The following is a 27,478-nucleotide window of genomic DNA, read 5'->3' as shown; positions in this document are numbered from 1 at the left end:
TATATCTTGCAACGTAATAAGGGTTGGAAACGCCTCAGAGAAACACGCCGGGGAATATAAAGAAAACGCATATACGCGAAAGACGGGGAGCGCAGTCAAGCGGACAGTATATATATATATATATATATATATATATATATATATATATATATATATATATATATATATATATATATATATATCTGCGTCTGAATGCGAGTGTGGCGCGCGGTTTGTCGGTGATCCGGAGGTGCCTATATTTATGTGGCCTTATTTTTTTTTTTTTTCCTCCGAGAAGCTGTCAGCTTCCTCGATATGATTTATGGTGGAAAACGAAAGTATACTCGGCGAAAATTTAAATGTCGCGCCCGTCGCGAGCAGAGTTGCACTCGCAGGTAACGGCATGTGTGTTGCGTGCGGTCGTTGGATAATTATTATATTCGACTCGAATAATCCGCACGTTGACAAAACAAAAGACAATGCGGTGGAGTCTCACGTCTCGACGCAACACACGCCCAGGCTACGAGAGACGACGTAATGGAGATGGTCCGGATTAATTTAGGCCACCTGGGGTCCTTCCAAGTGCACCAAAATCTAAGTACACGATACGGTTTTGCGTTCCGCCCCCGTAAGAATGCGGCCGCTGCCGGGATTCCAACTCGCGACCTCGTGCTCAACAGGAGAACGCATAAGCGAGTGCTTAGTGATTGCTTCGTGAGTGAGTGAGTGAGTGAGTGAGTGAGTGAGTGAGTGAGTGAGTGAGTGAGTGAGTGAGTGAGTGAGTGAGTGAGTGAGTGAGTGAGTGAGTGAGTGAGTGAGTGAGTGAGTGAGTGAGTGCGTGCGTGCGTGCGTGCGTGCGTGCGTGCGTGCGTGCGTGCGTGCGTGCGTGCGTGCTTGCGTGCGTGCTTGCGTGCGTGCTTGCGTGCGTGCGTGCTTGCGTGCGTGCTTGCGTGCGTGCGTGCGTGCGTGCGTGCGTGCGTGCGTGCGTTTATCAAAACCGTATAGGCAAGGTAGATGCTATAGCATTCAACCACTTAAGTTGCTCAAATGTTCTCGCAGCGCGCAAACAAGTCATTAAACATTTTATTCCCAGCGCATACATTTTATAGTCTAGCTATCTTCTCAGACTATTAAAAAGATACTGCCACGTGATACTGCCATGTTCATATTGTGTTGTTCGGGTGCACAAAGATGCTCCCAACCTGATTCACGGGTGCCGCTCTTTGCGAGCAGCGCAGCGGCGCCTGTGGGATGCCATTATACAGACCCTCCACGGCGCGTTAAAACTATTCAGGGGACCAGGAATTTTGGCACAACCGCGTATAGTTAGAACAGCGCATCTGCATATATTTAGAACACATTCCGAGGAGTTCAAGCTCAGCGGTAAAGACCTTGTTATCGCTGTCAGTGCACCGCCCTTTGGGCGAAACTGCCAATTTTTTGTCAGTTAACTGCATTTTTTTTTTAGAACAACCAGGCGGCGCAAGCAAATACTTTGGCGAGCGAGCCGCGTTGTTCTGTGCTGTTAAATCGGGAACGGTTGCTTGCACTTTATAGTAACGGGTAATTTATTACACACAGCGGGAATCGAACACCTATTTACACCTCCGGTATATGCATATATGTGGCTGCGTCGAATTACGGTCGCTACACAGACGAAGCGGATGTAAGGCGAGCGCCGAGTACTTCTACATGTATACTCTAAACAGCACCGCGTAAGTATGCAAATCATACAACATCCGGCTTGCGCGCTAAAATATCTTGGGCTTTCGCGGTCGTGAGCTGAGGTACAATTTGAGAACCGGATGAGCAGCTAGAAATTCAAAACGAATAAATAAACACTGGACACAGCATCCGGGTTATATAACGTATACACACGCGGAACCACCGGGAGGTGCGCCTCACGCTCACGTGTACGACGCTGTCGTCATCAACCCGAGATGAAAAGAAAGAAGAAAGAAAACAAAGAAAAGTGTTGTCAGTACGGTGTCCGCATACAAACGGGTGTTCAAGTTGACAGACTCACGCGCGCGCGCTTATTTCCGCGTGTCATGCTGTGCCCCATATATATATACGGTTCAGACATGAGCGCGCGCAAGCGGAAGGCTTGCCGTCAAGCTTGGTCACGTGGACGATTGCGTTACGACGACGCGGAGAGCAAATTCCTACGCTTCCTCTGAACGCGCCATATGTGTCTCCATATGCTTCGCCCATTGCGTAACATATACGCACGCACGCACTCACGTGTATACAGTCCTACCAACTCGGGAAACAAAATAAAAGACAAAAAAAAAAAAAAACACCCAGACGGGCGTGCTGCAGCCACCACACACGCGCAAGACAGGATGAATTCCCGCCCGAGAGTTGTTGAATAAGTATACACGCACTTCCCGAGTCTCTCTCTGCGCGCTCAAAAGCGTTTCCCGCTACCGGACCGCGACGGCGGAGGCTGAGGTGTCTCGCACGTGACGAGTTGCGCTCGCCACGCGTTTTATACGCTTGCACGTGCGTGCAGGCCCCCCGCGCCTCTTAAATATCTTTGTCCTCTTGTACTCACACTCCGGTCTTTACAAAACTGCGGCGACGCGCCACCGCTCGCGTGTGGAACAGAATAGCAGTTCGCCGCTTTCCAACGCGGAAACGCTATATACAACCTTCTACGTACTCAGTTTAAGGCTTTGGTAAGGCATTATTTCAGAACTCCTTTATTTGGCGTAAGGACGCCGATCATCACTATAACTATAGACAAAACGAAGCTCAATGTTCTGCTTATTCAGGGAATTAAGCGCCGAAAGCTTAGCGCCAGTGTGTCAGCATGACGTCGCAGATTTCACGCAGATTTTGCGGTATTTAGGCCATTCTGCAGCACAGGCAATGTTTTCGAAACTTGCTAGGTTGGGTGTGTTGTTCAGTTGGAATTCAATATAGCATACTTGCTTACTATGGCATACGCGCTTAAGCGTTTTGGTACGTGAAGTTCCTTGCACCACGACATTAAAACATTGATCGACCGCCTTTCTCGATGCTCTTTCGTGCTTATTTTTTTTTTAATTTTACATTTTGTCTCATTCGTACTGCATGAAGTTTAAAACTGGTTTAAAGCAATGGGAGCTCTAGTAGCCCACACTCTCCGAAACCTAAATGGTAATTTTTCTTTCTGAGCAACGCGTATAAGCGCTCGACCGCTTAATCATCCAATGAGCCAATCGCCGTTCGAAGGGAGAAAAAAAATAACTCAAGTTTCCGTTGGACGAGACGACTATACCAACAGGGAGATTACATACACAAAAGCCGCGTTATCTAAAACACGAAGTTGGAGTGTTCACGCCGAGAGCTATCTCACCACTCACACATTATCACCTCGGGACTTCCTGAAGCGCAGGAAAGATCACTGCGGCGGCCGTGTACCGCAGAAAAGAAAGAAATAAGAAGACGAACAAATGAAAAGAAATGGAAGAGAAAGGACGAATCAAAGAAGAGAAGCGCAGTGGCGCAACGAAAGGCTTAAAACAAAGACGATAAAGGGTGTTTTCACAGCCTAAGTTAAAAAAAACACACAACAAAAAAAAAACACCAGAAGTTCAAGCAGATATGACCTTTGCCTTTACAATCCGGTTTCCGCCATCTCCTATTAAGCCGCAAACACAACGAGAAGTTCATCGCTGCGCGCCCACTCTATCGCGGACGCCGAATACGAACAGCTCCCACACCCCTGCCCTTACACTCCGCTCCGTCGCCAACACGCGGTCTCCCTCTTTATGAATAGCTTCTACCCGTTTGTTTTGCTTTTGAAAAAAATAAACGCCCTCTCGGGCGCGCCACAACCGGAAGTCAAATCCTCGCGCCAGGATGTAATCTATCCGCTACATCGTGTATAAGCACACACGCCTGCATGCGCGTTCATCCGCTGAGATCGCTGCAGGAGTGCACGGCGTATAGCCAAGACAGGAAAGTCTGGTGCCGTAGAGAGAGAGAGAGAGAGGTTATACTGAAGTGTACAGTAGGTGAAAGGAGATGAAGGAAGGAGTCTCGATACGGGGCCAAAAGGAATAATCACGAGGGGAGGGGCTACACACTGCACGAATCTTGCTGCCGGTCGAACGCGCTGACAACCAGCCGATGCGAAGAAGGGATAAGAATAAAAAAAAAAAAAAAAAAAAAAAAAAAAAAAGCAGAGCCGGCACGCGGAGCGAAGTGCGCACGCCGGAAACGCCATCATCGAAACCGGGTCTCCGAAATGTCACTGTCGCGGCCCTCGTATGTACAGCGTGCGACACTGTATAGCGACGGGACGTTTCATAGCGGTGCTTGGCGACGTCGTTGGGCGGTACGCTTCCGGCTTCCGTTGTATGTGTGCCTTTCCCGACGCACCGTATATGATGATCGGGCTGTTACGGAGCGCTCCGAGACTGATGGAGTGCTAGCAACTTTAGTAAGATTATCGATGGTTCACACAAACTTGCCTATGGGTTACGGTAATTCCGCTTGTGCTTGGTCAGCGTGATTATTCCCTAGTATATTAGAGACTGGGGTACAAACTAATCCCCAAACATGTAGAGAGAGAGAGAGGTTTGGCGGCGTAGAAGTATTTGCCTGCATGCTGCCCTGCAAGGGAAGGGAGAGAAAGACCCTATAGAAGGAAGGGCATAAGAAAGTGACATATCAAAAATAACGAGACTTGGTATTCTGGTTTCACTTTTGGCATCTTCAGTGATAAACATTTAAGTCCGACGTCTCATCTTAATTTCACTGCTGGCTTTTTATATGACGTACGTTAAGAGTCCGATCCGACAGCTAAATTTGTGAAAGGCAACCAATCGATTCAAGTTAAGCAAACAATAAATCGAGGTCTCGACGTTGCTCTTACGGAGGATGCCATGGGACCTAATACGCGCCTCAGAGTTAAAGGACCTTGACGGATACAGCGCTGCTGTATTTTCCTTGCATACGGTCTTTCATTCGCTGAACGCTCCCCAGTCTAGAAAAATGTGTTCGACTAGATTCCACGCAGCAATAGACAGTTGCCGCAACATGCATTTGTCGCAACAGGGACAGAGACAAGCAGTTGCTCTTACCGTCAAGCGTCCTAATTTCGTTTAATTTTAGCTCCGACTTAATTTTCGCATTACAAACTAGCTGAAATGGGAACGAAAACAGACGATAACTGCACATGGCCGTTGCTTGCGAGAGCGATGTAGCGTGGCTACATAACCCGGAATTAAACGCCCGAACTCGCCGGCGTCGCACACGCCGGAGACAGAGAAACCCAACGACGTTGTTCTAATACTTCTCGACCTGTTCATGTCTTTACTTACCACGGCAGCAAACACAGAAAACTCTCGAATAATAAAAATGTAGAAACAGTATTATGTAAAGATATAAAAATACCGGAGACGCCTAGTAAGGTTAGAAGGCACAATTAAGGAGGGAAGGTTGTTTGTCGCAGGCTTTCAGCTTTTCTCGGCGCAGAGCAATACAACCTTAGAATAGCGCGTAATCGGTGATCGTGCGAATCCTTTCGTGAAAACCAAACACACAAAAAGAAAAATGCCACGGTTGACCTCGGTTTAACCTTAGGCATTTGCATCACATTTTTGTATTTGTATACAGCCTATACCAATAGGAGCGCAACGGCTGTGACGCGCAAAGAACCCAGACATGCTACTATCCCAGGAGCGGCGGGCAGCGGCTTCGGTTTTGCACGAGCGAACGCTGTCGCCTCGCCGTTCCCTATGCAAGGCTTAATCCGCGAAGCCCAGCAGTGCTGCATCTGCGCTCGACCATGCGCGACAGCGCGGATACACGTGTGGCACAGATGAGAACAACTGAAAACGGTCCTGCGGGGTTACAACGCGCACGCCGCGTGTACGCAAGTGTTCATGCACGACCGTGGTTCATGCATGGCAGGAGCAAACACGGTGCAGAGCTTCTCCCGGTGACATTGGTTCTAGAACGGCGTTCAATTTGTTTTTCGCTTGCACGGGCCAGGCGCGGGTTCTGCAACCGGCGTGAAAATGAAGGAAAACGGCCGCGACGGCCAGCTTTCCGCAGCGTTGCGTGCACTTGACCGTTCTCGTTATCTCGGGAAACCCGGCCCCGCGGGGTGCCGGGGATTGAAGGGCTTGGTGCCTTAACGCACCACGCAACTGTGAAACGGTGCGATTGTACACAGACGGGGCAAACGGCCGCGCTTGACATTTATTAGTGTCGCTGTGCGTAGTATAGATACTCCGCACTACAGCAATCGTTCATGGCCAGCTGCATGTTTTCGCTCCTACTATACATGTAGCGTGATGCCGCAAGCAATGTGCGATGCGTTGTTCTTAGGATTACACAGATGGGTCAAGCTTTGCGGGAGTGTGCGTGCATATGTGTGTGTGCGTGTGCGCGTGTACGTGTGTGCGCGTGTGTGTGTGTGCGCGTGTGCGTGTGTGCGCGTGTGCGTAAGAGGGGGGGAGGTGCTGTTATTCATTACGCCGTTTATCGGCTGGTGGGGAAATCCGCACTGCATGAACAATGCATCAGTACGTGATATCACATAAACGACGATCGGGAACTGAACCCTTGACCTGCAGTGGCAGGGAGCCGCGCGAACGTCTTATCTGGGCTGAGTCACCGCGACGTGCACCTTTCTCAGTGTCAACAGCGCCGGCGGGTCTATACACTGCGCCATTATCTCAGCCTACAAGTAGAGAGATGTTCCGTGCATGCGCTCTCAGTCCTGTCTCCGGTAAAAAAAAGGGAGCGCAGGCCAGCGCACGGGTCTCTCTCCTCCCTTCAACTTCGGCAGCACCGACAGGGCCCGCTGCTTCCGTGCCGAGACGCCCCAGTTGGCCGAGAAACTACGCCGGCCCCGCGCACTGTAACCACGTGCCGTGGTCGACGCGAGCCACGCGAGAGTCCGCGCCCGTTGCATGTCATCCATGCGTGCAACGGCTATCCTCTCACGCGACTAAACGAAATAAAGAAGTAGAACCGCACATCTAGGTGGCTCCGGGATTTTCCTAATGCGCTCGAGACGCTTTCCATCTCCCGATGCTCTCCACGCTCCAGATTTCGCCGGAAGTATTAGACAGCTTAACCCTTTCGGACGAATTATATTTTGAGTGCTGACACTGTAGCTCTATAAACTTTTGTTGTTTATCTTACGCACGTATTTGCCATCACTAAAAAAACAAAACAGTCGGCACCAAAACAGGCAGGGAATGTTTTTAGTTTTCTGGCGCGTTTTATGGTCGCGCCACAAATGCGAACTCCACGCCTGAACTGCGAACACCGTTAAGACTACAGCCCTCAGTGAGATCGGCTTTCTCACATGCAGTGAGTGTATATACTTGGAAACACCCAGCCAGTTCAGAAGATCTCCTGATATCATATCGTTACTGTCCAAAAATAACGAAAGAAGAGAACCCGACCACTGCATGGTGACATGCTGAAGAAGCCTATATAAGAGCACCTAGACGACTTATCTTTCAGTGCTTTTTTTCTTTTTTTTTTTTCGAACACACTTGGCACATAATAACAAGTCTTGCAGAACAGGTATAATTAGTAGTGTCCAAATATGCATGAAAAAAAAATCATTTTTAACGTCACTTTTCTTGATAGTTCTCGGGCTTATCAGCTGTCGGAGTGTACGATTGTAGACGCAGTGCCGGCAAAAGGTTATGCAAATGACACATTGCGCTCACGACTGCGCATAAGTGCCTAAACCTTTGTAACGGGCGCCGCTGCAGCTCAACTGTATAGTGCACAGCTACGGAGGTTGCAGGTTCGGCTTCTTCGTGCGACAAGTAGTCATTTTATCAACACTTCTCTCCCTTAAACCGTAATATGAGAGATCAAGGTAAACCTCGTCTCTGCTTTAAAATTGCCTGAAAGTCTAAGTGCAAAAAAGAGAGAGAGAGACGAAGATAAGTGTATGTGCCTGAATTCGTATGACCGTCACTTAAATTTTTGGGCTGGGCGGTATTGCATGGTTATTCAAGGAAATTGGCGCCACAAAAGAACAATGAACGTCCCGTGTTTGTCTTCTCTTTCTTGCGTTTGTATACTTTTGCTCCGCTAGTATCATTTAGTGACCGTGAAGTCACGCTTCACAGCTTCTCGCGGCTTCTCAGGAAGTTGGGCAACATTCACGTTCTCGCAATGTGGGGGAAAAAAGCACATCTAAGAAGCTCCCGACTCTCTTTCGTCTTAAATTGCAGAGCTATTAGCACAAAAGTCGGCGTTCTTCTATATGCTAGCATTGCGGCTTTTTTTTTTTTTAATACTATTCTTCCCCCTCACAAGGAATAGATGTATAATGTTCCCGGAAGCGGCCGTTGAAACATGTATGGAAAAAAACATGAAAAAGCTTGTCCGGGAACGGGGAGGATAAAACGTTTTAAAATTTATTAGAACTTAGCACAGGTATTATATACGGCTTGAATCAACAGCCTCTGGGGCTCGATCCGCAGTGTTGGTTAACGGTCCCAAAGAACACGTTTAAGCATTCCTGTTTAACGTTGGCACATGTAATATTGCTCCGTTGCAGATGGAGAGACACTGACTTAGACTAGTATATATCCTAACACTTGATAGCGACGTTTCCATGTATATTAGCGTTTCGTTGTGACACCCGGTAGATTATTTACCTTATATTCCATTTCCCCCGCTCTGGTTACGCGAATGTGACCAGCCAACAATTCAGTCCGCTATATGCTATCATATTCACTGCTATACTACCATCTATTACTACTACACTGTATATGCTATTCATGGCTGCCGGCATCGCAGATTTCGGCACAGAGTACAGCCACACAGTCTAGGAGAAAGCACGGCCCCTGCCACATTTGCCACAGCAAAGGTCACGGCACGCCGTCAATTGTACTTTGCACACTGCTCCGGATATACAATGCGACTACACTTTCGCACTACAGCGAATATAGCCACACATCTTCCTTTCCTTCTTACCTCTAATCAGCGCGACCTTTCGACATCAAGTGGATAGTGCAAACGCACAGGAGAAAGCGTTGTCGTTAAGAGGCTTAACAACAGCGGCGGAAGTGCGCCAGCCTTGACAGAGTTCTCGTTCTACGCTACTATTATTACCTCGCTCCTATTCTGGTGACGTCAAAACAGATTAGCGACAGCCCGATTATCCCGCCAATCGTCGCCGCCTCGCCAATCTATCGAGCGCCCCTCGCGTCCCCCCCTATTCCTGGCATTAAACGCCGAGTCCTTCCGGCCAGATATCCAGCACGCCAGCATTAAACGCTTCGCCAGTGTCTCCCCAGCACGTCCCGCAACCTTCGCGGTGGCGTCACGGTCCATCGAACCAATGACAGCGTACAATTATGCGTTCGCCGGCGGCGTCGTTGTTCGAGCCAAGGCTGTACAACGTTCGAGAAACAATGCAAGCTATAGCTAAGCGCGGGCCACCCCCTTTCCTCCTCTCCCCACGCGTTACGGCACGTATAGGATCGAGTACGTCAGTCACGGCCGCCTTGTCGAGAGCTGCGCTTCAAGCCTTCGTCCCGTCGCACCCGCTGACGTCAATCGGCTTTCTGAACAGTTCGAGCGGCAAATATTGAAGCGAGCCCCCGTTACTTAGCCCAGCAGCTCTCAGAATGCGGGCCTAGCCGACATAGCGCACCTTGCTTTGAGCGACAGATCACACTCACACACACACAGCGCGCTTCGAACGCCCACAAACGCGCCAATTACAAGGTTGCGACAGCAGGCGAGCTCGGGACTGTCGAGGGCTGCGTTCCTCGATCGATAGTCGTCGCTTATACGATATACGGTAGGCAACTTTTATTATTCTTTTTTTTTTCAGTGATGCTCCTACATGGCCTATGAGCAGTATAGCACTCCGACGGCGGCCGTCACCGAGAAGGCTCTAGCCTCGTTCATGCTGTTACTTAGCGAAGTTTAATGTTTGCAGGCGTCGAGAGGGCTCTGTCCAAACGCGAGGGTTCCGGGAACGCGCTCGCTCAAAGTGTGGCAAGGAGTACGTCAGCTAGCAGGCACAGTCTATGCGCACTGCGTTTGAGGCAAACATTACAAAATAACGGTGTCATATACACTGCAGCAGATGCCGAGAGAGAGGGAGAGAGAGAGAGAGATGGACAGGAAGGACACTATTATACAAGCGCAAGCGCAGCTATCTATACGCCTCTGATTTCGCTGCTCTGCAAACCCACGAAAATATTATGCCAACAGGTCGAACCCCTATCTTTATTGAGCACAGCATGCGATAGAGAGAGTGAGAGATAACATTTATTTCTCAACAACTCTTAGTCCGAGTCGTCGCTGTTGGAGTCCCTCTGAGTCCCAGTTCTTGATGTTGAGTCGATCTGCTGGGATCTAAATGTGCTTGATGTTAGCTACCATCAGTGGCCATAGTGTAGGGCGATGGATGCGGCTCTATAATTAAAAATTGCGCGAAGAAATGTCACCACTTCATTGGTCTGGAACGGATTCGAAATTTGATTCGTTGTCAGACTCTGCTGTCTTGAAGCGTTTGTGTTCGTCTTGGGGCACTTCATTCATCATATAAGCCCAATTTTCTAATAAGAGTGTCTTCGTTGTTCATCTTTGTATACAAAAGAAAAATGCTAGTCGAACAAATTTTGTCGTCGTATACAGAAGCGAATTCGCAACTGCCGCGCCAGCGAACAATTAATTAGTCAACTTGCAAAGCTGGTATATAGCTGCAACAATGATAACGTATTGAGTAGTACGGAAAGTTGTGCGCTGCAGGGGAATATATTCATAAGTGCATTAAATACCAGCGTGCTTAGATGAATGTTGGTTGGTATACGTCCTTGCATATAGAAAAGGTCTTACAGCGCGACTCACGACAGAGAAGGAGCCACCAGGACACCACGGTAAGTTCTTGTCGTTCCTTGTGTCACCACTGCGAAACTTGCTCTTTACCAGGATGAAAATGATTTTTTTTTCTTTCATGAATCGATGTGCGGCCTGCGGATTCAAGCACATTTTCTGTACGAATTCAGGCAGAACTTATGTGATTATCCGTGCACACCATGACTCATGTTCCAGGCTATTTCGTGTGATCGTTCCTACTTTGCACAACGCGAAGGAAAGGCTCAATCACCAAATACTGTCGCCAAGAAGATATGCGCAAACGAATATATTCCTTCGTTCGCGCGGCGGAGTGTGCACGCTGCTCGGGAAACCCTTATAACACTTTTTTTTTCACCTTTGCGTTAGTTTCCTCTGCTACATTTCTGTTCTGCTTTACTTCGTATGTTAATCACTGCTCTTGTGCTTTGCGAATATAAACTGTCCCCCGTACCACGTTCCCTCGTTTTCAATTCATTAATGTATAGCTTGCGCACAGCCCCCCTAAAACCCTACCTCCCGTTCGCCTCCCACACAATCTCCTTGTGGCAGATGTGCTGCGGTCACGATCGAAACATCTCCTGCGCGGGGCGTGAGCGTACCGTGCCCCGGACGGCGGCCACCTCCATCCATCCCCGCTGATGCGGCCGGCTCTGGTGCGGGGGAGGCGACGAAACTGGAGCATGCGGCCACGCGTCCAGTTTCGGCTGCTGGCATCACGCGTAGAACCTCAACTATACACGTAGGCGTGAGGGGAAGGGGGGGGGGGGGGGGGGGGCGACAACCACGTGGCTCGCTTAAACCCAGCGATGCATACACGCGTCGGTCGGTTGTGTCTAAAGTTGCGTCTGCCTACCTACAAGAGGCACCGGGATGAACGCGTGGGCGGTGGATAAAGAAAAAATTAAAAAGGAGGACCAGGCGGCGGCAATTTCCGGGCGGCGTCTGCTGGCGCCGTTTCCGTGCTGCCGGCAGGTCGTCGTGTGGACGGGATTGGTGGCGGAAGATTCAGCGCACCGAGGTGCGTGTGTGCGTGCGTGCTACCTCCGCTTCACTGTTCTCTCGTTGGCCGTCCTTTTGTTCTTCGCTTCGAGAGCGGACGTTCGCGGAGCTGGCCAGTGCTGGCCGAGCACAATGGGGTTGTTGGGTCAACACACCATTGCTGGGCGGGCGGCCGGGCGAGCCCCCTCTTCTTCCTTCGCGACCATGTGGGGCGCGTCACGGCCACGCGAGCAGCCGGCCGGGAAAGCTCGTCGTCGGTGTGACGCGTCCACGCTTTACTATACGCTGGTCCGTCGTCACGGCACGGATTGAGCGCCGTAAGCGGGTCTAAAGATCAATCAGGAGTTACTGCGAGCAGGGTTTGGGCACGGGCTAGTTGGTATTCCACTGCAAACATGACACACAACGCATACATATAGACAAAGGGACACATTCTTGCTGTGCCTTTCTCTACGTACGCGTTGTAAGTGATGGTTACTGGGAGATAGGAAAGGAGAAAAAAAAGTATGTTTACCAATTAGGAAGCCTGCGTGTCCTGCAAGAGTTGTCGCGAAAGTGTGCTGATGAACAGGAAGCACGGAGTTGGGGGATGCGAGACGCGTGACAAGACTGTCACTTGCATGCTGGCCATTCTGCAGTCTCTATACTGTCGGACTGGAGTATCCGTAAGGGCACGCATTTCGCCGTCGATGAGGCGATGTAAGAACAAATGACCAACTCATAAGTCATCGCAGCAAAGGGGGCGACGAAGGCGTTGCTTAAATCGAAGCATCGATGATTCGTCATCTGCGGTACATCGCAGGGAGGCTTGGCGCAATGCATATAACAGCACGAGGTGGACAGATACGACCACTTAGCGATTCGCAAAACTGAAGTTGCCAAACACCTGTACAAATTCAATCAAGTGTAGAATTACTGCACACTTTGGTGTATACTGCCGCACACTGACGTTGTAAAATAATAACGTATGAACGGAACGAAGTTATTGCTTGCTAAGGCCATTGTGTACTAGGTCATTAAGGCTATTGCGTACACTAATGTGTGTCTATTTTAGCATATTTCAAAGAAGGTATTGCGGTTCCCTTGGTACTTTCTTTATCTCGCTCAAATTTCGCAGGAAGAATTTCTCGTCCACACCGTTAGCTAGAAATACTTGACAACTTTGACAAATCAGTTATGCGGCGTTCAGTTAATCAGTTCAGTTAATCAGTTAATCGCCCAATCAATTGGGCGATTATTCACTGAAGGGGACAGATATTCATTCACCGGACAGTAGCATGAAGATACAAGGGAAACCCGTGATTCTCAAAAAGAAAGCCCTCGCAAAAAAAAAAGAACAAAACAAATTGTGAGGGTCGACGTACGTACATCCAACGAACCTCTTTCCACGGCGGTGGCTCTACCATCTTCAGCAAATCAAGGGACCGGCAGATAGCAACGCGACGATAAATTAATCGTCCGTTCGAAGCTCGGGAGCACGGAATATGACGGATCACGTTTCCGGCTGAAATCGGCACGTCATGCGGACGTTTCCTGAGCGGCAAAAAATCACATCATCCACCGAAAAATATCAGTGGGTAACAATATTTTCTTCTCTTTCGCAAATCTTCACCCACCATCAGAATGCTCGGCAAAGTGAGCGACTGCGGCGACTGTCCACTTCCTTGGTTATCTGTGTACGCGCGGTAAACTTATACCTGGGAGTGTTTGTGAGCGAAACTCACGACTACACCAGTGGATGTGGAACATCCTTTCACCTGCAAGAGTGACGTAGTCTACGTACATTAGGAGCAAGTAACTAACCAATAAACCCTTGTATGCTATCTCAAACCATCATGACTGCCCCAGTCGAGACCGTCGCAGTGCGATGAGCGAGACTGAAGAATCGGGGAAAACCGGAGGGCTTTGTTTAGCAGCGAGCAACCATATCAAGCCAGTAGACTATGCGACATTATGCGGCAAGTCAATGCATTCCCGTGTCAGCGAAATAATCCTGATTGCGCGGATGTGGGCCTCTCCCACAGCTGATCAGATAACGTCTTCTCTTCACATCTACCGACGCACGCGTTACGTAATTGGAACCGCGGCATGCGAAAGCCAAATGGAACGCTTTGCGTGACCCAGATACCATTGTTCCTACGCCTGGCTCCTCGTCGAATATATGCGACTCCTGACATTTCTCGTCGCCACGGACTGATGCAGAACAGCATTCGCCAATGTCCCCCGCCTCACCAACGAGCGCGCGAGGGTCTATCAATAAGCTTTGACCTCTAGATAACATCTCGCCATTTATCGTTGCACGTGTCCCTGGACGTGGTTGCAGTGCATGACGAACGCCCCTTCTGCGTATACTGACAAGCGCACTGCAAGTTTGTGCACGGATGCATGAACAGGAATTCTAGTCGCACACAGCTAAGTGGAACTCGTCGGTTCACCTTGTGAAATGGCCGACTTGCGCAAGTACGCTGGACGCTCTTGTTGGGAACGAGCTTGTCGGAATTCGATCCAAACCGCTAGTTGCGGGCCCAGGAATGTACAGAATAAGCAGACAGCTGCAATACATATAGTCTAACTTTAATTTATGCACAAAAGGACCCAAATACACATTGATTGATTGATTGATTGATTGATTGATTGATTGATTGATTGATTGATTGATTATAAGCCACACTTGGGCTGTGAAAGACCCCTTTGTTGGGGGCTCCGCACTAAGTTTGACCACTTGGGGTTCTTTACAGCGCACGTATTTCTAAATAGACAAAGTGTTTTTCTTTTTTGTTTTGTTTTTTTGCATTCTGCCTCCACCGGAATGTGGAAAGTGCGGCGGGAAATCGAGCCCGCCAAAGCCATAGCCCCCGCATGGACCACAACGGCGCATAGACGATACGAAGTACACGTACGGAAAACCGAAAACATCTTGAATGGGCACGCGACTGTAAAAATATGTCGCTTTGAAGACAAACAATACCACCGCGCGCTCCCAAATGCGGCCACTACAGCCCACGTGCGCTCTTGTGCAAGTCCCTGTTCTCCCTTCCCGGCTCATCGAAGCAGTGCTCGGCCAGAACCTCTTCTAAGAAGGAACAGCAAATCTTGACTCCGATGGCAAGGGTCAGAAGATTGACTGGCACGCAACCCCCCCAACAGGCATAACGACGATCGCTGTTAGCGCGCCGAACAAAGAGACGGATTCTGGCACAACACGTCAAGAAGCAGAAATGCTATCGCATCCAAAGCCGTCCGGGCACTGACGTGGCCATTACATTATACGCGCTCCTGGGGCGTGCTCCTTCGTTCCGGATCCTCCGATGACCTCGCGCCGGGGTGACTCATCTTTTTTGTGCGTTCGGAAGCGCGGGACACAGTATATACACAGGAGAGACGATGGCTATATAACTCCCGAATCGCTCCAGTACACAATGGGGGGTCAAGCGGCAAGCCCCCGGCACCAGGCTACCCCCCCTCCCCAGGTCGATCAGAGTTAAGCATCTCCTTATTCCGTGCCCTCTATACATCGGCCATGCATGGCGCACTGTCTACGTCGTACACACGAGGCTACTCGAAAGGTCACCACTCCGCTCCGACCAGCTGACCCCCTTTGTCCATCCGCGACGTGGCTCGCCTCTGTCTTGAGCGTGGCGCTCATATTTTTTTGCTGCTTTAACGCTACGGCGTCTCGCCACCTATAACGACCGTCGAGTAGAATGGCGTGTCGCAACGGCGGAGCTCCCGTACCCACGGCGTCTGATCCGCCTCCGAGAAGAGGTCGCTCGTTTTAAATGTACACTGCATACCGTGACACGCTTTCGAGCAAACCGGGACAATGGATCGACAGCCGAGTCGATCTCTGGGCCAGCCGAACGGAAGTCGCGCATTGTGGGTGCGCACTTCGAGGCAGTTAACAAGAACGCGTGCAGGCGCACTTTATTTGCGTACATTTGCGGGTTACGGAGGCCGATTACGTTATCTATGCTACCTAATCAATAAACCATGCCTCCCACCTCCATTAGATAGATAGATAGATAGACAGATAGATAGATAGATAGATAGATAGATAGATAGATAGATAGATAGATAGATAGATAGATAGATAGATAGATAGATAGATAGATAGATAGATAGATAGATAGATAGATAGATAGATAGATAGATAGATAGATAGATAGATAGATAGATAGATAGATAGATAGATAGATAGATAGATAGATAGATAGATAGATGGTGCTCACACGGGTGAGCGCCATTCAAGTGAATTTAGGACCTTCTTGTGCGAAAACAAATTCTGCAAGGATTACCGGGCTGGATTCTCGCTTATTTTTTGGATGCAATGCGAGTGTTTCTTCAGATAATCGCACTTCAGTAATCTCTTCCTGACGTCATCACTCTCCCCGACGTCACGGAGCGCTGGTGCGGAAATATTACGGTGGCTTCCACTTGTTCATCAGTTTCGTCTTTCTGGCTTCTCTACGAAACCAAAAAAACCAGAAGCCAGAAGGCCTTGACTCTTGGTGAAAGTCGCCAACATGGTGACGCAAATATATACTCGCGCTCTCTCTTTTTGCGTTAGCTTAAAAGACACTCCACTGATGAGACGAATTAAGGTCAAACTTCCTTTCTTTTAAATTTCGCGATCAAGTGCGATGTCTAAAACGTCATGCAGGATATCACGTATTTCGCGGCATTTCCGCCTGTCATTCTGGACACCTCTCGCGCATCAAGAAATCCTTCCAAAGTTGCCAGGTTCAGCATTCGTTTTATCTTCTAACGCAGTACAATCATCATTCTGAAGAAAGAGTTAATAATTCCTCCATCAAACTCTACCGCAACAACAAAAACGTGTAACTTATATGCATATATAGTGCAGGAAACTTCCCCGTGGTGTCGCCACGGTGCATTGTCACATACGTCATTAATTTGCTGACATACGGCAGCTCTTCCTTTCTATATAATTGACGTAATGCTCTTTGAGATGTAGTAATCTAACTTTCTGTAACTATTTATCTATAGCAAGGTCCCACACCTTTCGCAAGGTTGCGTGAAAGCGGGAGTTACACGTCAGGTAGCAACTCATGGACGGGTAATGACGATGATCAGTTTGTGTTGCGAAGCGTTGATCCAAAGACGCTGCTCTCGCAAGTCAAGGCCAGTTGCGCAAGGAAATTGACAGGTACTTATTTTATGTCTCATGCGCCACCGGCTAGTATAAATGGCGGGCATAATCTTTAGGCGTCGACGAAATGTCGAGGCAACTTGGCTCGGCTCCGTGCATTCCAGAATGCCTTAGAAAACTTCAGAGAATGATCGTTAAGGCAGCTTTTGACGTTTTACACACACCAGATTTCCTCCAATGCAAGCAACACGATGTCGTAATGGCGTGTCCTTTTCCCCTCTTTTTTTTTTTCTTTCTTTCTTTCGGTAATGTGTCCCGCATCGCCGATAACAGAGAGATACAATTCGTTAATGAATACCAAAAGTGGCAGAGCAGCAGTGAATGATGGGATCTGCGGCGTCGAGTGATTATAACAGAACGTGCTAAATGCTAAAAATTCTCCATCCATAGTGATTACAATTTCTGACTTTTGGTCTCACTGGAACCAAAGTGACCCCCCCCCCCCCTCCACACACACACACACACACACACAAGAACGGGTGGTTAAACATGAGAAAACACGGCATACTCTGGGCCCATTCATCACTCACTCATTTTATTTTTTATTTATTTTTTTTTGTAGAGTCCTCCACACACACTTTTTTTTTCTTTCTTTCTTTTTCCAGAGTAAGATACGGCGATACCATACAAGCAAGGCATGACGAGAGCGGCGGTCTATAGACGACCAGACGAAGTCGTTCGGCGGCGACAACCCCAGCTGGCTTCCGCAAGATGCCCTTAATGATCGCCTCCACCGTGCACGAACTAGTCAAAGAAGTAACGCTGCAGGACGCTATAGACGCGAGGCACATAGCGCGCTTAGCTATATGCACTTATCGCTTCGCTCAGCCAAGGCTATCATTGTTGAACGCCTTGAATGAGACGTCGTCCAAACGGCGCACGAGCGGCAGTCTGTATGCTAATCACCCACGTTAAACTTTTTCGCGTGTGGCTCATTAGTGGAACGACCGCCAGCCTTAGCGAAGCCTTTCTTTCTTTCTCTAACAAAAAGAAATATAGGAAACCGGTGGTCCGACACAATTAAATCACGCCTCAAAAATGAAATAAAGCGTGTTATTACTTTTTTGTTCTATTTAACAGACATTTTTTTCCCTTGAATGTTGTACTAATACTCAATATCTGTCCCTGCGGTCTTAGGATCAGCCTCATCGACTAACCTGTTTTACTGCACCTACGCCAAAGTTCTTCAAGTCGTGCTTACTAAGTTTTTGTAGGCATGGAACAAATATTCGAAAACGAATCAGTCTTCCGTTTCGTGTCGAAATATTCGATTCAGCAATTCGATATTTGATTGACTGTATATGCGGGTTCACTACGTTATGCTCTACATTGGAACATGTGGTAACCGATCATTCACTATTGCTTCTTTAAAATGCCAAGTTATAACAATATTATTACATGTGCTGATTAAAATAATCAATGATATTTTTTTTTTACTTTCTCCTTCACGGCGCTTTTTCTACATTCAAAATCCGAAAGAAAATAGACGTTTCAAGTCTTTGTCCATCAAAAATTCGCGTTTGATTCGATGACTCACTTATTCGAACACCCGTGATTTGTATTCAATGTGCGGTCAATTCCCCTTCTGCTTATCTATCGGAGATAATCCGCAGGTTGTAGGTGCGAAACGTTGTGTCCAAGTTCTACCGCTTCAATGTGCTGACCAAATGCTGCTTTATATACTCTATATAAAACATTTAGAGAAACACCTGCGCTCTAAGAAAAAATTTCCATCCTCTCGGGCTTATCTTGTCTGCCAACGGCAATCGCCATATATCTTGCCTGCATTTCCTTTCCTGAATCAACGCTGCGTTCTTGGTAATTTCAGGTCACGAACACCGGACGACATGCGCCTATCAGCGTGACACTGCGTTCTTAACAGGAAAGTAGCTAACGCAAAGTGGTAAAGAAAGCGTGTACGCAAGATTGATGGCAAATATTTTCGGGCGAGATAAGCCCCGAAGGGTTGAAGAAAAATTGTGTTTTCCAGTTAACGGAACTTTTCTCTCTCTCTCTTTAGACTATTCGATAATGTATTCGCGCGTATAAGCTCCCGCGTAAGGCTGCTGGGTTACACTTGCGCGACTCACAGATGTATAGCACTCATACACGTTACGTAATATCTTGGGGATCGACCAACGGTATAGACGCGAGACAAAAAAAAAAAAACGAGCAAGCAAAAGACGGTTGTTTTGGCGTGGGAATGCAGGGCCAAAGCCTCTCGCAGGCAAACTTTTCACTTTCGCTTGGTCTATCAATAGCCCGAAGATGCCCCGCGATAGCTGGCGTAAGAACGAAACTATATGCGCAGACACCGATCAGAGAAGCCCTGCGCCCGCTATCTCATCTTTGTCGAAGGCCTCTGCGCCTGCGCGGGCTATAACCAGCTGCTGGCAAGGTCGTTCATTCGCACCGGTCTCTCCGGCGCGCGCCAAGAAAATAAACGAACAGATGAAATTCGCCGCCAGGAGTTTGGGCGCGACCCATTCGGGAATCGCGCGGGTCGACGGTTAGCATAAAAATTCAAGTTGTTGGTCTGTCTGTCCGACTCGCTCTCTCTCTCTCTCTCTCTTTTTTTTTTTTTTTTTTTCAGCCGTACAGGATGAAACCGCGAGGACAAGTTTTTCCTGTTGCAGCTGCTTGGTTTATCGGTTTGTTTTTTTTTTTTTTTTTTTTTTTTCTCAAATCTCTAAACTACCATGCATCCTTCGTCTCGCTATTCGCGTTTCGTTGCCGTGACCTCTCTCAAATTTATGCATGCACACTTTCGGACGAAGGGTAAAGGTCCATCGTATCTTTATTCTTCAGCCTAGCATAGGTTCTGTATGTATGTGTGTGTGTATTTGACCGCTTCAAGCTCAGTCTCATATCGAAGCGACAGTTATTGTTACCGAGGGCGTAGAAGTGCAGCTAAAACTGCATTAATTATGTGCCTAACAAACCCAAATTTGTTCTCATTAACATTTTCTGCTTTAGTCCTTTTCTGTCGTACCTTTGTTCTGGTTTATTCGACATCTCGCATTGTAGGGTCTTTCTTTTTGTTGCTAGTGTCGTTTGTATTGCGAAGTGTAGAAAATTTTGTCGCTGCCGCTTACTTATTAAACATTTAAACCTCATGATAAGATTTTCAAATAATCGCTTCATCAGCAGCCATCAGATAATCGTTCCCTTCGGGGGAAAAAAAAAAGGGGGGGGGGGGGGGGGACGCGGTAGTGGGGGATCATCCAGTGAAAACTTTTCGCCGATTCTGCAAGTCGCAACGGAATGCAACAGTCGTAACATCCCACGGGACAACGATTATGCTTGCTTACTTGCTTTATAAGTGACTGATAAAATCGTCTGACCTTTAAAGCGACTTAGAACGGCTCAAGATGCAGCAAGGGTTTGTCGAAGCTATCAACCGCTTATGAAAAACAAAAATGTGATTCATTTTGCACTTTCTGTATGCCGAGTGAGTTCAGTATCGTCAGATGTGCAATACTCGTGCTTTTGCAGAAACATTCCTGAATTACTGCACGTAATCGGTGCCGGTGCCGTGGGTCTGCGTCCAGAGAGTGACAAGAGACGAGTAACCGAGTCAGCGGCGCTGCTCACAGCTCGCCTGCAACGAGTGTGGTCTTCTCCCGCAACCATTAAACTATTTTGCATTCTTTTTCTTCCTCGTCCTTGCCAGTTACCTTCCTCGTTTTGATTCGTTCCCTTGCAAAACTCGCGCCTTTCAACGCCGCATCCTCCGAACCATCCGAACGCAGCGGCGCTCCGCTTGAGACGAGAAAACGCGAGACAAAACAGGGGAGTGTCGTCTGCTCACCTCGCGCGAGGCATCCCACACGGGCCGGCGATGGTGAATCCGTGCGCTTCGTTTCCTCGATGCTTCCGCTGCCGAAGCCTCCTTTGGTTGCGAAAGAAGAATGAAGCACTAGCCGCGGGCTCTGTTTCTTCCGCGTGAAAGAAAAACAACGACTTGCGCCCACCCGGCGAAAGAAAACACGGCAGCACAACTTCACGCACAACCGGTGGAATACCGGCAGGAAGGTAGCAGACGAAAACAGCAGCACCGGGTCAACAGCAGAAGCGGCCGAGAAAAGCTGGCCGTATCCAACGAAGAGTGAAGGAAGAAGAAGCTCGCACGCGCACACGACTTCCTCGTCGCCTAAACGTCGGAGCGGCGCGAAGCAACCAGCACGAGCGAAGTCCGCTAGTGGACTGATCCGAGGCGGTGGCTAAGCCGAGGCTGAGCGGCGAGCACTCATAGTACCTACTCTCGCCGAACGCGATCGCTCTCCACGCGTCGGCTCCCCCGCCGGTCGGCGCTCCCGGAGAGGCGTTTTCGTGACGTCGGGTCACATGCTGTGACGTCACGTAGCGGCCTGGAGCGGGTAGGGTGCCTCGCTGCCTTGGCTTGCCGCCTAGCGCTCGGTTCCGTTTCAAGGTTGGGTCACCGGTCACACACTTCCTGCTCGGTTCGGCGCGCTGGCAAAGGCTTTCTCTTCCTGTGCTTTATGGTCGAGGATGTTCCTCCTGTCTTCGTTTGGGAGGTGGCGGGGGTGGAGGGGTTCGACGGTGCAGCTGTGACCAGGCTTGCAGTGTTGTCATTTTCTTTCGGATACATTTCGTGTTAATTCCGGGTATTATGTATGTACGTTACGTTCGCTAAAACAAAGTTCGAATGCAGCTAGAATTAGCTTATTGCCTTCCTTTTTGTTTTATTCCGCCAACCTGTCCACGGTAAAGAACCCATGTGGCCAACCTCTGCATACAGCAATCTCGTATGATAACATCGGAGTTCATAACCTGGTATAACACACATGTTCTCTGGTCTTATCGCACACGAGTCTGCGCACCCCCTTGCGAATTCTAAACAAAACACATTTCCGCTGCTTCGTCTTTCGCTTATCATCTTTTACTTAGGAACGTTTGTTACAACACACGGGCAGCGCATTACACCATTTATTCGCGCTTCTCACTGCGGAGTGCACCAACATGGCGCGCTACCCACAATGCACCGGGCCATCGCCGCTCGCGCAGACATCCTTAGGGACAGGCGCTTCAGAGTAGTTTGGGGCACATATTGAGGCTGAGAGATGGGCGATGCAAAAGAACGCGCCAACAAATGTTCGCCAGTATTTAGCCTCCTATATGTTATTCCGTCTGCGTAACTGAAGATCGCAAACAAGATGAACGCGGACACGCAAGGCTTACCGAGACGCCATATAGCATGGGCACGGCGACAAACATCATTCACAAGTTTAGCAGAGTACTATGTTGGGCTAGTTGGTACATAGGTCAAGAATGATGCGTGGCGCAAGGTTCAAAGGAATAGGGTCAGTCACACCAGCCCACTGTACCTCATACAGCTGCGTGCAGCAGTTTGATAGCACGCGGCTGCTAGGAAAGAGCCGGGATGCGTTGGCTCGAGAATTGCGAGTAGCTTTTCACATAAAGAAAAAAGGTGATTCATGCATTAGCGTTCCGTCGGTTTCATTTCATAGAAACGAATTTCAAATTTTAGATTCAGTTTGCTGAAAGTTTCTCTGTCCTGTGATAGCTATCTTGTGAATTCAACTATTTTGTCAGCATTCCTGTGCGTTCGGCGACCGTAATGATTGTGCGCATACATCTTCATGTACCTATTATAAAATTAGCTGCGATTATTGTATGACGCTCTTTCTGTGTTAATCTATTTCTTCCGGCAATTTTAAACTTCAGTTTGTGCCACACATCCTTCTTAAGTCATTAACAAGGCATTTCTTTGGATAAGTGTCACTGAACCCTGTTAGAACAAAGCGCATTTCCAAACACAGTTCGCAATAACGTCTTATGATACAATGTTTTGCGAAGAGTCGCTGAACTCGTATCAGTGTTTGTCAAATACTGCATCAGCTTAGGTCACATACAACAAAAACATCCTGAATTCCATTGTTTCGTAGCGTCACGCATCAATGCCGTCCTTTGTCTATAGTGCTCCGGCCTGGATCCCGCAATCGTACGTCAACCGCGCAATCTTTTCGGGCGAGACCAGTCCCGTCCTCCTCCTCTTGGACGGAGCCCCTCGTGAAGCCATGGTAAGCCTAAAGTTCGCGTTTGCAGTCACGCTATAAAACCTAACGTTTCTATTTCGGCACCGTAGTCTACTGTAAGTTCGGCTACCCTTATAACTAAGCGCATATAGCACGTAAAGGGTGTCCCAAAATTCACGCAAGATTTTAATTTTGCGCCATTTGTGCGTTAAAGTGTTGCCAACAAAAAAAGAAAAGAAAAAGACAGCGTGACAGCTGGCAGTTCAGGGTTATTAAAGATGGAGCGCGCACGAAAGAACAACGCGTTTTTATTTAGCAATATTTTAAAGCTAACGAAGATTTGGCAGCTATTACTGTTCGCAATTTTCGTGCAAAATATGGTCGGAATAGTGATTTAACTTCATCAACTGTGAAGACATTGGGGTTTTTTGAAGTCTAAGGTTTATTCCAACAAGCCCACGACCACTCACGCCTTGAAGGAGGAAATTGAGCGCTGTATAAATGAAATTTAGCCACCCTTGTGCAAGACAGTCATGGAAATTTTAACAAAAGAATGCGTATGTGCCAGCAAAGCCGTGGAGGCCATTTACTCTATATGCTATTTCATGCATAACCCTATACTGTATACTTTATGGTTCAATAAAAAATTGACAATATTGTAATTATAATCCTGTTTTCTATTAAAATTACTTATTGGGTGAATTATGGGACACCCTATATTTACGAGTGAAAAACAAAAGTGGAACCAATTTTATACACCCCAAACGCTCTTCTTTGTGTTGCGATGCCACGTATACAATTACGATTTAAGTAGACATTCAAGACGCGTGTCGGAGAGTAGGGGAGAGTGCTGACACGATTTCATTTGTAGGAGGGTGACGTTGGGCTATAAACTTAACAGGAGCATCTCCACAGCCAGCCTTTTTATTTAATGCCAGGAGCGGGACGAGCGGAAATACACACAAGCTGTGAAAATTGCTTGGTGAGCCTATTTGAAGGCATTGAGAGTAAGACGCCAGCTGTGACCACGAACGAACCATCCAGCTCCATGTTCACAAAACACTCTTACGCTATAAAATTGTTCGTAAGAGTAAATTACAGCCAATACTGATGGATGATGAACGCAGCCTTAGCTATGGTGGCTGACCAGTGACTAATAGCACTTGCGAATGAAAAGCTTTGTGAATGCGGGAAAGATTACAACTGTGCCTCAGATGGTCGGGTTGATCAGGCAAGAACTGAAAATGATGAATAAATCGAGAGTGAAACCGACATCAGAGGCGTTGTCACGTCTACAATCACGAATTACTTGTCTGGTACATCTGAGACGCCCACAAAGGACACTATGTGATTACCATCCTCACTAGGTTTACGTTCACCTTGGAAGCGGAAGTAAACCAGGTGATGATGTACACGAAGTGACAGAGGGAGCAGAGGAAAAAAGAACACGTTGGCAGAGTAAAGACTCGTTTGTCATTTGTTTAACAGATTAGTTGAGCAATATCAGTCACTGTTCCTCCCGTCCAGGCAATGAACAAGATATATGCGCATTAATAAATATGGTAAGTATATAGGAATAATAATACATCAGCACGTTTTCTGAGCGCTGTTACCGATCGTGCGACAGCGAGCTCGTCTTTAGTGACTGTATTACGTTGGAAAGGCTTGAATGTATTGCGCTACGGGGATAGTTGTGGCTCTTACGTAAGCCACAAATAGGGGTATTTAGCGCACAATCCTAAGGTCAGCTACGCTTGGGCAACTGTTCGACGCACAGGTGCCGCTATACATGAAGGCTATAAACACTTCGCGAAAGGCAGTCTTGAACGCAGATGTCCGGATCTCTGCTACATGGTTCCGAAACCGAAGATGAGCACAACGTTGACGAGATTCCCGTTATTACACTGCACAGATATAACCGAAGCGCAAGCGGTCAAAGTTGGCCCCGCGAACAGTAAGGAAGTGTGAAGAAATTACCGCCTCGAGAGTGTTCATCGCTGACATTTTTACTCCAGCCTGCATCTTACGTGAAGCATTTTTAGTACGGGGAGCTGATGCCCTGCCCCCGTCATAAAAAGCCCTGCTACTTTCTAGATGTCGAGCCACGCTAAAGCGAACAACCGAGAATTCGGATGTTTTCTGATTGCGCCGGGGCGTTCCTGCATGCGACCACTGGGGCAGCGACAGTCATCTGTAGATACGAAACAACATTTAAGGAATATGTTACAAACGCCTCAAGCACTGCACGACGAATTCTACGTGCGGTACCGATGAAACTTCGTATAATACAATACTACAAAGGCCGCACTCTTCTACGCCAGTGCTTCTCAAAGTGTGGTCCACGAAAGAAAACCAGGAGTGTGCTCGAGAAAGTTCAAAGGCACAACAACGACCGCTCTGTAGACGTTGGCGGGTGTCGGCCGTAAAAGACCTGACAAAGCACTTGCGACAGTGCTTCAGTACAAAGCTGCAGTCTTCACGCTGGCATAGGTCAAACCAACGACAAAATGCAGGGATTATGTTGAACGGCGCTTGCTATTTCTTGTCTTCAACTTAGAGTTACACCACGGTCATGATTTACAACACGCAAGGTTTCCTCTTGCACTGATGTCAGTCTGCGTGACATAAAAATAAACAACTAAGATGTGAATCAGGAAGCAGAGAGCACATGTTTTCCGCTTAGGAAATTACACTTCGCAACATGGACGAAGACGAAAAGTCAGAGAAACAGACAGTTGGAAACTTTCAATTAATTTTATTGCAGTCAGAAACCGTCAACTTAAGCAGCTACACACACACACATACACGCACACACACACACACACACACACACACACACACACACACACACACACACACACACACACACACACACACGCACACACAAATTCGCAGTTTCGACCGAAAGGCGAAGCATCGATTGCGATAGCAAATTAGTGGACAGCTACACAAAGTAAGGATAGTAGTTTTATCGGCCGTATAAACTTGTAACATAAGCATACTAACTAAATTAACAAGCATTGTGTCACACGCGCACAAGCAAACATGAACGCATCTCACTCGATGACCACGGAAACTCGCAGTCAAAACGCTGGAGTGAGGAAGCGCGGCGACAGCAGCGAGCGAATTGACCTTCATGCTGCGTCTCGCATCAACGCGAACTAAGCCGCGAAAACACAGCGCACGGCGGACTGTGTTCCTGGCTTTTAAGATACATACGGCCCGCAGTAGAACTCCCCTCGAAAGAGCTATCGAAAGATCCTCCAGGAGTCATTCACGACTGAGAAGACCAGGAAAGCCAAGCAACAAACTTTATAGAGCGCTTTTGGTTATCACCCAAGCTTTTACTCATCATTAAACAAACAGAAAACGAACACCTGGGCGGCCTTAAAATGATTTCCTATCGAAAGAGCCTCGAGGGGTCCTTCACGACCACGATGGGTAAAGCCAAGCAACAAGCTTTATAGAGCGCTTTTGGTTATCACCCAAGCTTTTACTCAACATTAAACAAACAGAAAACGAACACCTGGGCGGCCTTAAAATGATTTCCTATCGAAAGAGCCTCGAGGGGTCCTTCACGACCACGATGGGTAAAGCCAAGCAACAAGCTTTATAGAGCGCTTTTGGTTATCACCCAAGCTTTTACTCAACATTAAACAAACAGAAAACGAACACCTGGGCGGCCTTAAAATGATTTCCTATCGAAAGAGCCTCGAGGGGTCCTTCACGACCAAGATGGGTAAAGCTAAGCAACAAGCTTTATAGAGCGCTTTTGGTTATCACCCAAGCTTTTACTCAACATTAAACAAACAGAAAACGAACACCTGGGCGGCCTTAAAATGATTTCCTATCGAAAGAGCCTCGAGGGGTCCTTCACGACCACGATGGGTAAAGCCAAGCAACAAGCTTTATAGAGCGCTTTTGGTTATCACCCAAGCTTTTACTCAACATTAAACAAACAGAAAACGAACACCTGGGCGGCCTTAAAATGATTTCCTATCGAAAGAGCCTCGAGGGGTCCTTCACGACCACGATGGGTAAAGCCAAGCAACAAGCTTTATAGAGCGCTTTTGGTTATCACCCAAGCTTTTACTCAACATTAAACAAACAGAAAACGAACAGCTGGGCGGCCTTAAAATGATTTCCTATCGAAAGAGCCTCGAGGGGTCCTTCACGACCACGATGGGTAAAGCCAAGCAACAAGCTTTATAGAGCGCTTTTGGTTATCACCCAAGCTTTTACTCAACATTAAACAAACAGAAAACGAACACCTGGGCGGCCTTAAAATGATTTCCTATCGAAAGAGCCTCGAGGGGTCCTTCACGACCACGATGGGTAAAGCCAAGCAACAAGCTTTATAGAGCGCTTTTGGTTATCACCCAAGCTTTTACTCAACATTAAACAAACAGAAAACGAACACCTGGGCGGCCTTAAAATGATTTCCTATCGAAAGAGCCTC

General features: G+C 47.9%; 1 protein-coding gene across 1 annotated transcript in view; it reads right to left on the bottom strand.

Annotated features, from left to right (window-relative positions):
* LOC119461442 (sodium-dependent transporter bedraggled) overlaps nucleotides 1-21,282 on the bottom strand; it is a 169,281-nt gene extending 147,999 nt beyond the window's left edge. The window contains exon 1 of the mRNA XM_037722753.2: nucleotides 20,811-21,282. The gene's annotated coding sequence lies outside the window, so the exon portion shown is untranslated. The remainder of the gene's footprint in view (nucleotides 1-20,810) is intronic.
* Nucleotides 21,283-27,478: the final 6,196 nt, after the last annotated feature.

The sequence above is a fragment of the Dermacentor silvarum genome, chromosome 8 (genome assembly GCF_013339745.2).
Source record: "Dermacentor silvarum isolate Dsil-2018 chromosome 8, BIME_Dsil_1.4, whole genome shotgun sequence".
NCBI lineage: Eukaryota > Metazoa > Arthropoda > Arachnida > Ixodida > Ixodidae > Dermacentor > Dermacentor silvarum.
Note: the sequence above shows the minus strand (reverse complement) of the source record. Positions and strands in the feature narration are given on the sequence as shown.